This window comes from Haemaphysalis longicornis, unplaced genomic scaffold (genome assembly GCF_048455015.1).
Source record: "Haemaphysalis longicornis isolate Haplotype H1 unplaced genomic scaffold, Haemaphysalis longicornis Haplotype H1 scaffold_6, whole genome shotgun sequence".
Taxonomy (NCBI): domain Eukaryota; kingdom Metazoa; phylum Arthropoda; class Arachnida; order Ixodida; family Ixodidae; genus Haemaphysalis; species Haemaphysalis longicornis.
Window position 1 is genome coordinate 50,497,170 of NW_027526407.1, and position 14,843 is coordinate 50,512,012.

Here is a 14,843-nt window from a genome sequence, read left to right on the forward strand (position 1 = left end):
TTTTGCTGACGAATTTTTTAAAGCAGATTTTATCATACAAGGCTCGGTTGTAAAAGTCTTCGCACTTGTACAGAAAGTTCAGCCGCACAAGCAACATAGTGCACAACGTTGGCAGCAAGTTGATGTCCACGTAGAGTTCACAACGAAAAAAACATGCTCCAGAGAGCCACGGTTCCAGGAAAACACAGGGCCAGTTTCGCGACGCAAGAAATCTTGGCACATCCCCTTTTAGGACTTGCACCCATCTCTCGGAGACCGAAATGATTTTCCAAATCGAGGCTTGTCGCTTCTTATTGAATAAATGCTCTAATTTGGTCATTGGGTACAACACACCCTCGTGGGCAGAGGACATGGTGCCCAATAAAGAGCCGTTCCACTCTGAATGGGGTGATCTGTGAAGCTTTTTGGCACACGACATAGATGTGGCACAAAATGTAGGTGGCAGGTATGAGCAAATCTAATTTCTCGAGTATGGACGATGGTCATCGCTAAGAAAGAGTTGCATTTCATACACGATACACAGATTCATTGATTGATTGATTATGAAATTTAACGCGCTGACGCTACACAGGTGATGAGGCGCGCTGTAGTGAAGGGCTCCGGATTAATTTTGACCACCTGCAGGGGATCTTTAACGTGCATCGAAATCTCGTACACATGGGCGTTTTTGCTGTTCACCTCCATCAGAAAAGCGTCCGCTGCGTCCAGGAAGGTACATAGACGCAACCATAGCCATAAATTTTGCCTTGGTTGAATGCGATTAAGCTAAGTTTGTCGAGAGAGAGTCTAAACATATTTATTGATCCCTAGTAAAGAGTCCTTAGGGTGGCCTCCTCATTCCAGAAGTGTATTGGCACGGGCCGCGTCTTCTGCCCTCTCCACCAACTTGCGCTGGACGTTAAGGGAAGAGCTGGCCAAGGCGCCCTCCCAAAGCTCATAAGTGTGGAAGGGATTATACGGGTCAAGTGGGCTTTGCGTACAGTCTCTGACCATACGAAAAAGTGTCCTGGATTCCTTATAGGAGCGGCACGAACGGGGATACTGGGGGTGGGGGGGCGATGTAGTGGTTTTTGCTCGGGTAAGGGATTAGTTTGAGGGCGTGAAGTACTCTATCGTGGCCCTTGGGTGGTTGTTTGTGCGGTGGGGCGTACGTTTGTCTCTGTAGACGACAGTGCGTGGTAATCTCATGATATGAGACTAGAGGAAGCGGACGCAGATCTTCGTCTTCAGGTGCTCGGCCGGTCAATTCTCGAGCTGTGAGATGGGCAGTCTCGTTCCCTGAGACTCCAGTGTGCGCAGGCACCCAGATTATCTTGACGGGTCTTGTCAGACACTTGCTGAAGAATAAGTGGGAAGCTTTTAGGCCTGCATTACACATTCAAAACGTACAGTGAGCGGGTCTTCTTGTGTGCTTGGGGTATATTTTCATGTAGAATGCGATTGGCTCCGGACTGCGTAAGTGGGTGCTGAATCGCCACGTGTCGTTTGCTGACCAGAGCGTGCAGGCTTTTGTCTGTGCCCGTATCGTACATTATGTATCCTGGAAGGCAAACTGGTGTATTAGTTTCTTTCAGAGTTATAATTGCTGGTATCGTCATGGAATAGATGTATTGGGAGAGTGATCCATATTTGTTCTTGAAACCTCTGCAGTTCCACTGCCATATAGTTATTCCTTGCCGTTGAAACAATTTATTATTGGGTAGATGAAGGTCCATCTTAATTCATGGGTGAGGAGAGATGTGGGGTTGGCGTTATCTGTTTTGATGGTCTGCCTGGTGTGGGTATTAAAGGGACACTGAAGTGAATTTGTCAAGCTCCCGTTTTTGCTTGCACTGCATAGACTGGCTCAAATTAACACACTTTTCAACGTTTATCCGGCTGATAAGTCGGTCATTATTTTACAAAGCGCTAAAAAAGAAAATATACCATGCGCGGTTTGCGGCGGCCGCACCAACTAAAGGCTGTGACGACGGGAGGAGACTCACCGTGATTGGACGATGTCCAAGGTTAGCATTCAAACAAGTTTCTGTTTCGGTTCTCTAAAACAACATAGTTGACATCCGACGGCATCGTTGGATGGCCATTCTCGATATGTCAGTAACCGTCGAACCGCGCTTCTCCCGTGTGGTCGGCTGTAAAATGCATAAGCCTCCCAGGACGGCTTGGCATCGTAGCAATCACTAGCCGAAGCCTACGCAGTGGATGAACGCCCTCCGCGTACCCGAGACGCTCAAATGCCATGCGCTTTTCCCCCGTATTTGGAGATTTGCCTCACTCATGTCTGTATCGTAAAAAGCGCGTTCGCACCAGGCCAAGAATTGATTCTGGCCTGCACCCACTGCCCGCAAGCAGTCGGTGCTTATGGCAACATCACGCCAACGAGAACTCGCTAACGCGTCAGCCTGCGCGCGTTCTGTGAACTAGTGTGAACTGTGAACTGTGTGTAGTTCGTGGAGCAGTTTACGTTACGGCCCAAAAATGCTGAACTCAGTACAGAAAACATCGGCCGAAAACAAAAAAAGTCAACTTATAAAAATAAAAAAAGAATATACCCTGGGAGATTCGAACTCGTGACTTGCAAAACACTCGCGCTCCAGACCACTCCGCCACTTTTTCTTTTTCTTTATTACAGACCACCCGGCCACGGGCAAGCGCTGCTGACCTAGAAATATAAGGTATATAATGTCTTCAAGAAGATTAGGTGACTGTTTGTTGTATTGCGCTCGTGCAGTAAACGTCCCCCAAATTTCCACAATATCTCACGTCTAGCAATTGGATTTCTTAGACGGAAAAGCGTTCGCAGATGTGTGGTCGTGCTGCTGACCGTGTGCTTGTTCACCCAGCGCAAAAAAGTGCTTCCTCCTCTCTAGTTTTTCGCTGAACGGTAAAAGTTTCAGTTGATTTTATTTCCTTGGTACCTATATTGACTTCGCTGACCCTTCTCCCTCCTTCAAGTGGCCTTAGATTTTCCTACTATAGCGTACCAGTCAGCGAAGCGTCGCATGTGCACTTGTGCAGCGCTTGTGCGGAGCTACCCGGACTCGGAGCTTGATACAGTGTACAAACTAACAAAGTAAAGAAGGGCACATTCTTCCATTCACAAACGTGTTGTGGCTTAGTTTCAACTGAGCGAACGGCCGGCAGACTAAACGCTGGGCCGACTGTCTCTCTCGAAAGGTCGGCAAGCAGTGCAGTAGCCTCCTCCTGACGTCACACGAAAACGCCACAGAAAATGGGCGAGGATGCAGAGAGGAGGACAGCATTTTCGAATTGATTTTTCTACTAAATAAATTCGCGTAAACGCGCTCAGAGTGGTCCAAACATGGCCTATGGGCTCCGGACTACAATTTGCGCTAGTAATCCCGCAATGTTTACAAATCACATCAGTGCCCCTTTAAAGTCGGCTTCCTCGAGAACCTGCACCCGCCCCTCTAATCTCGTAAGGTGGGAAGTTATTTGTTTGAGAGTTTCCATAATACGCATCTTTACGCATTTCGAGCTGCTTGCAGGGTGTTCATAGCACGCACCACGTCCACCTGTGTCTGCTCTTCCATTGTGTACTGGGGAAGATAATGTTTGAATTATTGTCTGACTGCAATAGGTTATTCGACTGTGGGGGATTTTGGGCTGCTTGACGAAAGCTCGGTTTTCGAGCTAGAGCGCGCAGTAAACGCGCACACAATTGCACGGCAAGGCAGAACACAGTCACTGCCTGGCGCAATCACCGGTCTAGGTGCGAATAGCGGTGAATTCGGATGCAGCCAGCACCGTCTCGTGTATCATTTTTCGATGGCGCGCGACTTTACTGCTCCTGTATCCCGTCTTCGCGACCGAACGAAAGATTAGACGCTTCACTGCGAAAGCGGCGGAAGCTGTTGCCACCGCGAATGGGTTCGGTAGCATGGTCGGTGGCGCTTCCATCGGCGCGAAAAGCCGCATGTGCTTCTTTTTTTTTTTACCATGAGCGCACGATGATCTTGCTTGAAGGTCAGAGGGACGCTACGAGGTGCTTCCTGGGTTTGTACCTTGTGTAATATGCCCCGCCTAAAAATTAGCAGTGGTTTAGCTCGGCTATCCCAGGATGCGTAGCGTGAGCGAAGGTTCAGCTGGTCATTCTTAGGTATACCCTGTATACTATAAGAAACTCTATGCCCTGGTTGTCTATGATGAGCTGATTACCATGCTTACTGCTGCTAAAACGATTTCCAATCCAATCCAATCAAGTCGCGGCGGCGGCGTCGGCGGCTCCGGCGCGCCAGCTGTACTGCTCCTCCCGCATGCGCAGCACGTCTCTCCAGGAGCCACGCGAAACTGCTCAACCTCGGCAAGTGTAGCTCACGCTACAAAAAGGAGGCTCATACCCACGCAGGGGGATCGACCGAAGAGAGGACGCTCAACAACCACTACCGAGGTGTACAAAGTTGTGCGACGTACAGGCTCAAAAACGCAAAATTAGATAAAACCAAAGGAATTCGGCAAAAATGAAGTGGCCACAATGAAACAGGAAATGAAGATCGTGCTGCAAATATTTGCTGCGTGTGGCTGCCAGAAGAAGAACTCCTTTGCACGAGACCACGAGCGCATCTGCTGGCAGAGCTGGATTGGACCACGTCTACTCCGACTCCGCTGACGTCTTTCATAACGCCACCGAAGCTCATTCGGAAACGGAATGCAGTAGAGCGCGGTCCTCACGCAGCTGTGGCCTGCCGAGCTGCTTCTGGGCCTCGCCGATTTCAGCGAGCCGTGGGTCAAAACGTCTTCGGGGCCGAAGAGCTCGCGCAGTATTATGAGCCTAGAGACGGCATTCTGCGACCACGTTCTTTCTGGTCTTCGCATCGTCGACTGCCCCTGGCTTAGTTGGACCCCGCTCGCGCTTCTTTGAGGCCTAAAAGATTTGGCGTCCGGCCACCCCGGGCGGAACACTGACGGCGCCCGAACGGACCGCGCGCCCGGTTCTCCGCTGTCGCAGGCGGCTGGGGCGGGCGACCCGTCATCTTTCGGCCATCGGAGCCCGACGCCAGAGGAGCCTTCAGACGCCGTGTCATCGGCCATGGAAGACAGCTGCCCTTCGCCCATCCTAGCTGCAGGCGATAGCACCATGGGGCGTCAGACTTGCTGGAGTCTTGGCGGGCCCTCCACCAGGGCCACCTATTTCAACCGAGTCCCCGCCGAAAGGTCGCTCTGCCGCCGGCTCAACAACCGGATGGCCCTGGTGATGACGGGGAGGCGTTAGCTCGAAGGGATCGGGGTGTCGCCGGGGGCCACCGAAACGGCAGCAGCCCCACCGGCTGCTCGTGGGGAACCTTCTAGCCTCGGGGTGTAACCGGGGGCAACCGAAACGGCATCAGCCCCACCGGCTGCTCGTGTGGAACCATCTAGCCTCGGGGTGTCGCCGGGGGCCACCGAAACGGCAGCAGCCCCACCGGCTGCTCGTGGGGAACCTTCTAGCCTCGGGGTGTAACCGGGGGCAACCGAAACGGCATCAGCCCCACCGGCTGCTCGTGTGGAACCATCTAGCCTCGGGGTGTCGCCGGGGGCCACCGAAACGGCAGCAGCCCCACCGGCTGCTCGTGGGGAACCTTCTAGCCTCGGGGTGTAACCGGGGGCAACCGAAACGGCATCAGCCCCACCGGCTGCTCGTGTGGAACCATCTAGCCTCGGGGTGTCGCCGGGGGCCACCGAAACGGCAGCAGCCCCACCGGCTGCTCGTGTGGAACCATCTAGCCTCGGGGTGTAACCGGGGGCAACCGAAACGGCATCAGCCCCACCGGCTGCTCGTGTGGAGCCGTAGCCTCCTCTATGACTGCCGCCGGCAACGTCACAACCCGCCACTTCGTGCGGGGTGTGTGCCCAAGTAAATATGCGTGGTTTTAGAAGGGACTCGCAGAGCTGCTGGGAAATGTGTCCGCCCACCGTCACGTATTTCCCCTCTCCTGGAATGTCTCAAGCCCAACATTGACAGCGTTGTGACCTACTTCAACTGGAAGGCCCGCGGGTCGGATCAGGTGACGTGTGCTGTGTACGTGTGAGACCTTTGAAGCCCTGCTATTTGCCAGCGTGCTTCTTTGTGGACATCAGTTTCACTCACACTGTGTCGACAAATGGTTCAAGAAGGACCGAAAATCCTGGGCGGCCACGCCGGCAAAGCTGGCAGACTGTTCGCAGGCCTTCTGGAACACCGTCGCAAGACGAGGGCCAATGCCCAGCGGGATTGTCCCAGTGCCGCCCTCGTGGGCCGCTTTAATCAATGTCAATTAGTTCTAAATGATCGTATGCGAAAACATTTTTAATAAATTCGATTATTAAGTGAACGTTGCTGAAAAAAATTATCTTGAGCGTGGGGTGTTATCACCATGTAACATTTCTAAATTTGGGGGTTTAACGTACCGAATCTACGCCGACATTGCGTAGTCTGAGCTATCGAGGCCCATATCCCCGCGTTGTGATGCCAGGCGTAGTTGGTGAAACGCTTCAGTAACCCACAGAAGAGTAACGAAGAAATGGTTCGTATATAACTTAGTGACTACAAAATTCGTGACACTTCGATATGGTCGTAGAGCACATTTAAAGCGAAGATTTTGTATCCTCACTAATTGCGTTGTACGCTGGTACGTCCTGCAGGAAAGGCACCCTTTTCTCACGATGATAAATGACCGTGGGTGAAGTAGCCGAAATCGAACCTGGGCCCCATGGAGGAAGAAAAAATTCCCCGCATTTCCCCGTGGGGAAGAATGTAAAAGTGCGAATGCACGAGTTGAATTTGCGCGGTTCGGCAATGTTCGCGAAAGAGAGATCACACACACACACACAACTTCAAAGAAAGAAAGATGCATTTATTCACAGACACCTATTTGTGTTGTCGTTGTACTTGATTGCTAGAGCGGATCTCAGCTTTGAAATTTCGTGTCAGTACTCCTTTAAGCAGGTGCATTAGCCCTTCTCACGCCCGATTCTTGGCCAATCCCCCACGTGGGTATGTGCCATGTCAGCGGCCAGGCAGCGCGCGCCCATCTCCCCCCGTTGCCAAGGAAGACGAGGAGATTCCTGGCCAATCCCCCACGTGGGTATGTGCTATGTCAGCGGCCAGGCTGCGCGCGCCCATCTCCACGTGCGCGGACATCGCCTGTGGACGCAGGTTCAGGGTCGCTTAAGAAGTGCATTGCACTTAAAATTACACCATCTCCCCGAAGGGAACTATGTGGTGATGCAAAGCATGGGGGTTCCGTGTAGGTTCCACACCGGAGCAGAAGCGGCGCAGGCGGTGTCTCGGAGCAGACTGAACGCCGCGCAGCGCGCGCACCTGCGTTTATACAGCTGTTGGAGAGGAGAATGGAGGAGAGACGCGCATGCGCAGTGGGGATGGGGACGGCGCAACAACAAGGGAGGGTCATAGCCCCGACCATGAGATGGCTTCTGGAGCGACAGTGTTGCCGGTGTCTTCCCGAGCCGGCACGAGACGAGCCGAGCGGCGAGGAGAACGGCGTTATCACAGCTGGTTAGGGCATAGAGTTTCTTAGTAAGTATACTGTAAGAAACTCTATGGGTTAGGGCTCCTGGAGCGACAGTGTTGCCGGCAGGGTGTCGGAACGAAACAAAAACCGGAAACGAAAAACGAAAAAAAAAAACGATATTTTTGGCTGGAACGAAAACAAAAACGTAACAATATTAATTATTTCGTTCCGGCGAAATAATTACACACGGCGTCGGCGCGGTGGGGTCACGTGGTGCAGTGACGCCTGGGCCGACTTCGATTTTACTTTTTATGTATAGGTTTCACGTTTCTCCGGTGGCGCCGTCTCCGAACTGTTTTCTTCCTCCATGCCGCACGTTCCCACTGAAGCTCTACATGATGGTGTGCATTTAGAGCTTGTAAGTGCAATACATGGATGTCGAAAGCAAGCTGATCCTTCGGGTACGATTTTAAACACTGAAGGGCCGCCCGAGAATCAGTGAAGATTTCCCACTGACGTGCTGGTTGCTCGATGATGTAGGCGAAAGCAGCACGCAGAGCGGCAAGCTCGGTGACCTTGGACGTCGTCCTGTGGCTAAGCGTTGCGCTGAAGGCGGTACAGGAGGACGGAAACCAGATTCCTATAGCCGATGACCCTACTCCGACTTGAAACAGTAAAGTATATTTCATCATCATCATCATCATCATCATCACGATCTTTAGCAGTGACGCATGCATAGACGCAAACCCTGGAAATGCCACTGACTGGACAGGAGCGTGAAGTCAGGCACCGCTCATCTGGCGGCGTGCAGTGAAGAGTCAGCGGTGGAACCGGCCACTTAGACACAGCTGGCTCCACGTAGCGAGCCTCGCACAGTTTCAGGTGATACTTCCTTTCACCAAGTTTCGGGCAAAATAAAGTTGCTATCATAATCATCATCATCATCATATGCCTCGCATGTCGCCACATGGTCGGCACATGTGAGGCAAAAACGGGGAGGGGATTTCAGAAAGATTTGTTTAGGTACCTTCTGTCATGTCGAACTTGTTGGAACCGTTTTTCTTAAGTAACTTTTCCAAAATTGTAGTAGATAAGGCAATTAACCCCCAGAAGAGGCACACCCGTGCGCAGTTGGCTTCAATTGTGACATACTCTATCCAGTACTCTATCCAGTACTTACTGAATACCCGCACCCCTTGAGATTGATGGGAAACTGCATAAGTGAAACTGGGTAATATATGAAACAGGTGACTACGTGTGCTGATACTCAGTAGGCCCTTTACCTCCCTTTCAAAGTTTCATTCAAGGAGTGTACAATTCCCGCCGCCAGGGGGTGGAGGGTGGTAGGGGGCGTTGTGCCTGCCCTAAGCAGCGCTAGTATTAAACCAAGAGTGCAAAACATGGGTATATTAGGCCTTTTTGGTAAGATGGCATGTCATCACCCCGCTACAAAGGGTAAACCAATAGCAATCATCGATCATCATCATCATCATCGTCGTTTACAAAGGTGCACAGCAACATATGTCAACGCATAAAATAGGATAAAAACAAACATAACAAAATGAGGACAAAAATTAATATTAATTTTGAACTAAAGGAAGCAGGAAGGGAGAACTATCCCAGGACATTTTGCGGATGTGACCAATGTGACTCCGAGACGAAGAAGAAGCAGCCCCTCGCACGAGACCACCTTCGGTGCCGCCATCAAAGTTTAATCCAAATTCCAGTTTTTCCTCTTCTCTCAGTTAGCGCCCATTTCCTGGCCAATCCCCCTGAGTGGGTACGAGCCATCTTTTTGGAACCAACCAACCAAGTTCATCCCCTAAAGGAACGCAATCGAACGCGGTCTTTCACGCAGCCGTGACCTGTCCTGCTTCTTCTCGTCCTCACCGATTCCAAGCTGCCATTAGTCGCGACGTGTACTCGGTCCCCAAGAGCTCTGGCAGTACCGTGAGTCTTCTGACGGCACACCGCGAGCACGCTACTCCGGGCCATCCGACCATCAAAGGTCCCTGGCTTCACCGGACCCCACTGGCGACACCGGCCAGTTCATGAATCGTCCCTTCCTCCCAGCCTCTAAGATTCGGCGCCCGGCGACTTCGCGCGGTACGTGATGTCGGCAGCGCCCCGGGCGGGTGGCGTGCATCTGTGGTCCGTCAGCGCCCCATTCCAGACGAACTGCTGGACGATGATCCTGACGCCGCGTCATCGCCAGTGGTAGATAGCCATCCATCCAACAAAAGGACCCAAAGTAGCAATATGGAATAACCCGACAACACACCGTCCTCCTAAAAAGACAGGAGCATTATCTGTGAAAGTTCCGTGATGAACCAAGATGATCCGCTAGTTCTTAATTTTGAACCTCCTCAATTTCCCGCGACCAGCCTGCTTGAAAGACTAATGCAGTTTTTTTTTTTTTTGGATTGGCCTCCTATTTTCGCCGTTTTATTCGAAACTTTGCACCCTGTGCGTCGTTCAACCACGGAGTACCGAAAAATCACGTCCTGGACTCATGAGATTGGGGTCTTGAGTGTATGGACTGTAGACGTAGTGTGGCTGACCGGCTGTTCATGGAATTGGCTGAGCAGTATTGCTGTGTCCCTAGCAGGAGTCGCCGAAGGACCCTTGAGCCGCAGGCGGAGGGAATACTCCGGCTGACAATCGTTACCGGAAGACACCACCCCAGGAGAAGCAGACGGCACTCCCAATGACGACGGACGCAACCGAGCAGGCGAGGCAGGACAGCCGGACGAAGCATCCACCGAGCGCCCCACCACCTCAGCAAACGAGGCCGGGCCAGCCCCGACAACGCCCACCGATGACCGAGTGCAGTCCCGCACAGTGTCGAGCTACTTGCGCAGCTCCAACACCTGACCTTCCACGCGCGCTTTTCCTGCACTCAGCTCAATCAAATATCTTTGCATTGGAAAATAAACCTCCATTACTTAATCCCTCACGAAACAAGCAACCTCATTGCGAGAATCATTCAATGAGGCAGAGATTTTGACCAAAAGCTTAAGTAGCTATAGGGCAAAACGCCATCCCCTAGGCCTGGGGGATTGGCCTCAACATACCCCCCAGGGAGGTTGTCAGGTGCACCAGTGCCCCGTGGAACTGAGGGAATATCCACCACACCCGCCGTTTACACTGGTCAAAAAACGATTTCCTCAGGTCCAAGCTGTAATGTTACACGTGTTGGTACAGTTTCTCTCAAGTCACGTTTCCGAAAATGGTTGCGGATAAGCTAAACATTTTCTCACACACGCAGCAGAGGCGTGTGCTTGATGGCCTTGCATCCGACTTACTCCACTCCACGTTTTCTACCCGAGGACCCTTCCCATTTGTGCAGGATTGCATAATGGAAAATGCGTAATATGAAACATGGAACCACGTGTACTGATACTCGGCAGGACATTTTCCTCCATTTATTAATCAGGATTTGTTGTTGGTTGGCTGGTTGGAAAACATTTATTCAGAAAAAGGTAGAGAGGAGGGGAGAGAAAGAGTTAGGAGCGGTGGGTGGCCATCCTATTCCGGTAGGCCACGCCGGGTCGCTGCCGCCTTCGCCCGAGAGATCAGGGCGTCCTGGCCCTCGAGCTGGCAACTGCGCAACGCGATCTCCCATCGCTCTACAGAAGGGGGATCGGGTGGTCGAGGGTTCAGGGACAAGGTGCAGACAAGGTGCAGGGTCGTGTTGGGAGCGTCGCAGCGTGAGCAGTTGGGTGCATAGCAGGTGGGGGAGATGCGGTTGTGGTATGTGTGAGTTTGAAGCCTACGCTAGATGCAGGGCATCGGAAACGGAGAGCGAAGGGCGGGGAGGGGGATAAGTGCGTCGGGAGGCCCTGTAGTGGTACAGGATGTCGGTGTAGGTTTGTTGGAGGGGTGTCAGAGCAGGGGGACCGTGGTCTAGGTTGGTTCGGCAGGCCTCGTCTGGGAGGGCCCGGGTAAGAAGATCGCGGGCCGTGGCGTGAGCCAGTTCGTTTCCAGGGACGGATGTGTGGCTCGGTGTCCACACAATGCGGGTAATGGGTAGAGTGCAGCGTTGGGACATGATATGGAGTGCCAGGGTGGAAACTCTGCCTTGAGCGTAGCGGCGGCAGGCGAGCACCGTGACAGTTGGAGACGTAGCGTGAGCGATGGCGACGGCTATAGCGGCTTCTTCTGCCGTGCTCGTTGGTGCTATCTGCAGGCTGGAAGCAACGAGGGTGGTGGCGTCAGAGCGCACTACGGCAGCTATGTTTGCTCGTTGTCGGGGGTAGGAAGTGGCGTCGGTGTAAAGGGCAATTGAATCACTGCCGTAATTTCGAAGAAGGAGGCGGGTCCGATGCTGTCGTCGTCCAATGTTGTTGTCAGTTAATTGTTATTTGATGTCATTCATGGAGTGCACAATTCCCGCCAGGGGGTGTGGGGGGGGCGCATCTACAGAGATGCACAGAAACATATGGCAACACACACAAGAGAATTAGGACAAACAGAAAAAAAATTTGGACAAAAACGTAAGCTTAAAAAATAAAACTGGACCGAGGTATATCCTGCGAAATTTTGCGGAGTGTGGTTGTCAAAGGGAGAAGAAGCCGCCCTTGGCAGGAGACCACGCTCAAGAAGGTAGCCCCGCGTGCCTGGAACAGCCAAACGGCCCCTGCCAGGACGTTGGGGAGGGCGTCAGCTGGAAGCGATGCAGGCAGTCTACCGAGTCTTCCAGCACCTCCTCAACTTCCTAGTTGTGACAGGACTAGTTCAGCGCTTGTAGCCGTCGCGCCGTGGACGAAACGAACGCTACATAGACTGCGCCCCACTCTCTTCCTTCCTTCCTCTTTCTCTCTTCCTATCCTTTGAAACCCCCCTCCCCTTCCCTGGACTGGGTTGTATGAGGGTGAACTCCCCGACTGAGTTCAACAATATCCCCAGCTCTTTCCTCTTCCCTTCTTTCTTAATAAATCACCAGCACCAGTCTCCCGCGGTCGTGGGAGTGGCATAGGGGGCAGCGCGCGAGCTTCTTCTTTCTCTAACGTTTCCTTTTCCCTCTCCTCTCACTCCGCCCTGAGTTCTATCAATCTTTCTTTTTCAAGTATATTTTTTCTTTTTATGTCCACTTTCCTAGGGCAAATTTTCCTTCCATCTGGGTAAATTCTTTCAGCTGTTTTCTCTCGTTCCTCCACTCTGCCCAAAAGTGCCCTGTTATTTTCTTTTTCGAGTAAAATTTTTTGGGGGGATCTTTCTGTCTCGCTCTTCAGGGCGCTTTTTTTTTACTTTCTTCTATGCCAAGAATTTCTTTTAGCATCTTTTTCTGCTCGTTCCAGTACTCCCCAAGTATCATGAACTTTTTTTTTTCCAGTTTAATTTCCGTCTAGAGTTCCTCCTTATCTTTTTGAAGGGTAGTATTCTTGCTTAAAGGAGTACTGACACGAACTTTTCGCGTTACGTTTTTTTCGCTGTTATGCGTGCCTACCAGCCCACTAATCATAGAATGACACATTAGACGGTCGAGCGCAGCGTAAACATTAATTTACGGCGTCGTTTATTCGTGCCAGTTTCAGTTTCGACAAAAAAACGCCGAACGGCCGCCATGACAGGATGTATCACCTGACGTCACCATTCTTGCCGTATCGCTGCCTCTCTGGAAGCGCGCGCGAGCGAGCGCACGCGCGCGCCCAGACCGGCCGAGGTCTTCGCCGTCCCCACAGGCCCGGGCAGCATGACGTCAGTCCAAAAACCATGACGTGAACACACGCCCGAGCAGCGCGCGCCAACCACAGCCAGCGCGCCGGCTTCGTCACGGGAGTCCCGACGTCGGCAGTTTGGGGCAAGTAGCAGATGATGTCACGTCGGCCCGCTCGGGGCTTTCTCGTGCGGACGAAGATTAAAATGGATTTTAAATATGTTTCGCGGAGCGGTTGCTGTTGAAACTTGCTGGGAGATATCTCCTGATAAAAAGGAAGCGTTTTACATAGTTATCTCAGCTTTGAAATTTCGTGTCAGTACTCCTTTAAGTCTAAGGATTTTTTTTAGTTCTTTCTCCTGCTTGCGTCACTTCGCCCTAGTGTCGTGTACTTTTTTTAAGTTCAGTTTCTTTTTATATTTTTTCTTTTTGTATATGCAGGGCGGTGTTCTTACTTCCTTAGTTCTTGAGAATTTCTTTCCGCTATTTTTCCCTCTCCGCCCGCTTAGCCCCAAGTGCCACAGGCTTTACTTTTTCGATTGCAAATTCTTTTTCAAGATGCTCCTTTTCTTTTTGCGAAACATTCTCTCGCATTCTTAAACATCTACCAATAGATGTTCAATTGAAATCGCACTTCGCCCCAAGTACCATATGGTACTTCTTCGAGTGCAATTTCTTCAAGTTGCCCCAGGACTAGAACCTGTACCTCGTACGGCTCATCATCCCGATACGGCGCCCAAATCTGTGTCCATCGCCTCGTATCTTCGAGGGGGCGTCTGATCACCGCTATAACCTGGAAAGAATCAAGGCTGTCATCCGGGACCTCCGAAGCGGCAGCATCCCATTCGGTCTTCACACCTGTCTCCGCCATAGAGTTTCTTAGTAAGTATATACTGTAAGAAACTCTATGGTCTCCGCATCCGCTTTTGGGATCACGGCCCGCCCCAGTGCAGGCCGGCCCATAGATGTCCCGTCCGTGGAACAATTCTTGGTGCGCAAGTTACACGGTGAAAACCAGTCAGACTTTGTAGCTCCTGCAAACCTCGGTGCCTCGGCATTCTAGGCGGCTAAGCCAGCCCTCGAGGGAAGAACGTAGCTGCGTTTATCTTCCGAGTGGCCATGGCACGAGCTGTGCTGGCGGGATCCAGGCGTCTTCAAGCTCCGCTGGCTTCAGCAGTGACAGGGAGCTCGTGGTCTTGACTCTCTTCACAGCCCCCTCCTTCGGCGCTGCCAGGATCAGGCTCACCAAGGCTCTCCCCGCACTCCTGGGTCTGTGTCGGACACGGGCGGCATGACAGTGAATGGAACTTTGCCAAGACGAGTCCACGAGAGACCGTTACGAGCAAGGCTATTGGCTGCCCTCATGCATCCTGGATTTGGGAAGCCCGCAGGTTGCGACGCCTCCCTTTCAGGACCCACCGACCACAAGGTGACAGCTGCCATTGCAGCAGCCCTTCTACTACAGATGGTTCTCTAACGGGATTGTCTACCGACCGAGTCGTCAGATTGCGGACTGACTAACGGACTGCGGTGCTATGGGTCCGTGCTTAGTCGGCTTGCCACGCTCAGTACGGACACGAGGCATGTCTCAAGCTGGACTTGACAACCTCCTCACTTGAATCTTCCTACCAGAGACGCTCGAGTCGGAGCAGCTGTCGGGTGTGGTGTGAGACTGAGTCTAGGGCATTCTTATCGTGCTTGCTTGTGGCCACGGGATTCACGCGTGCTGTGTC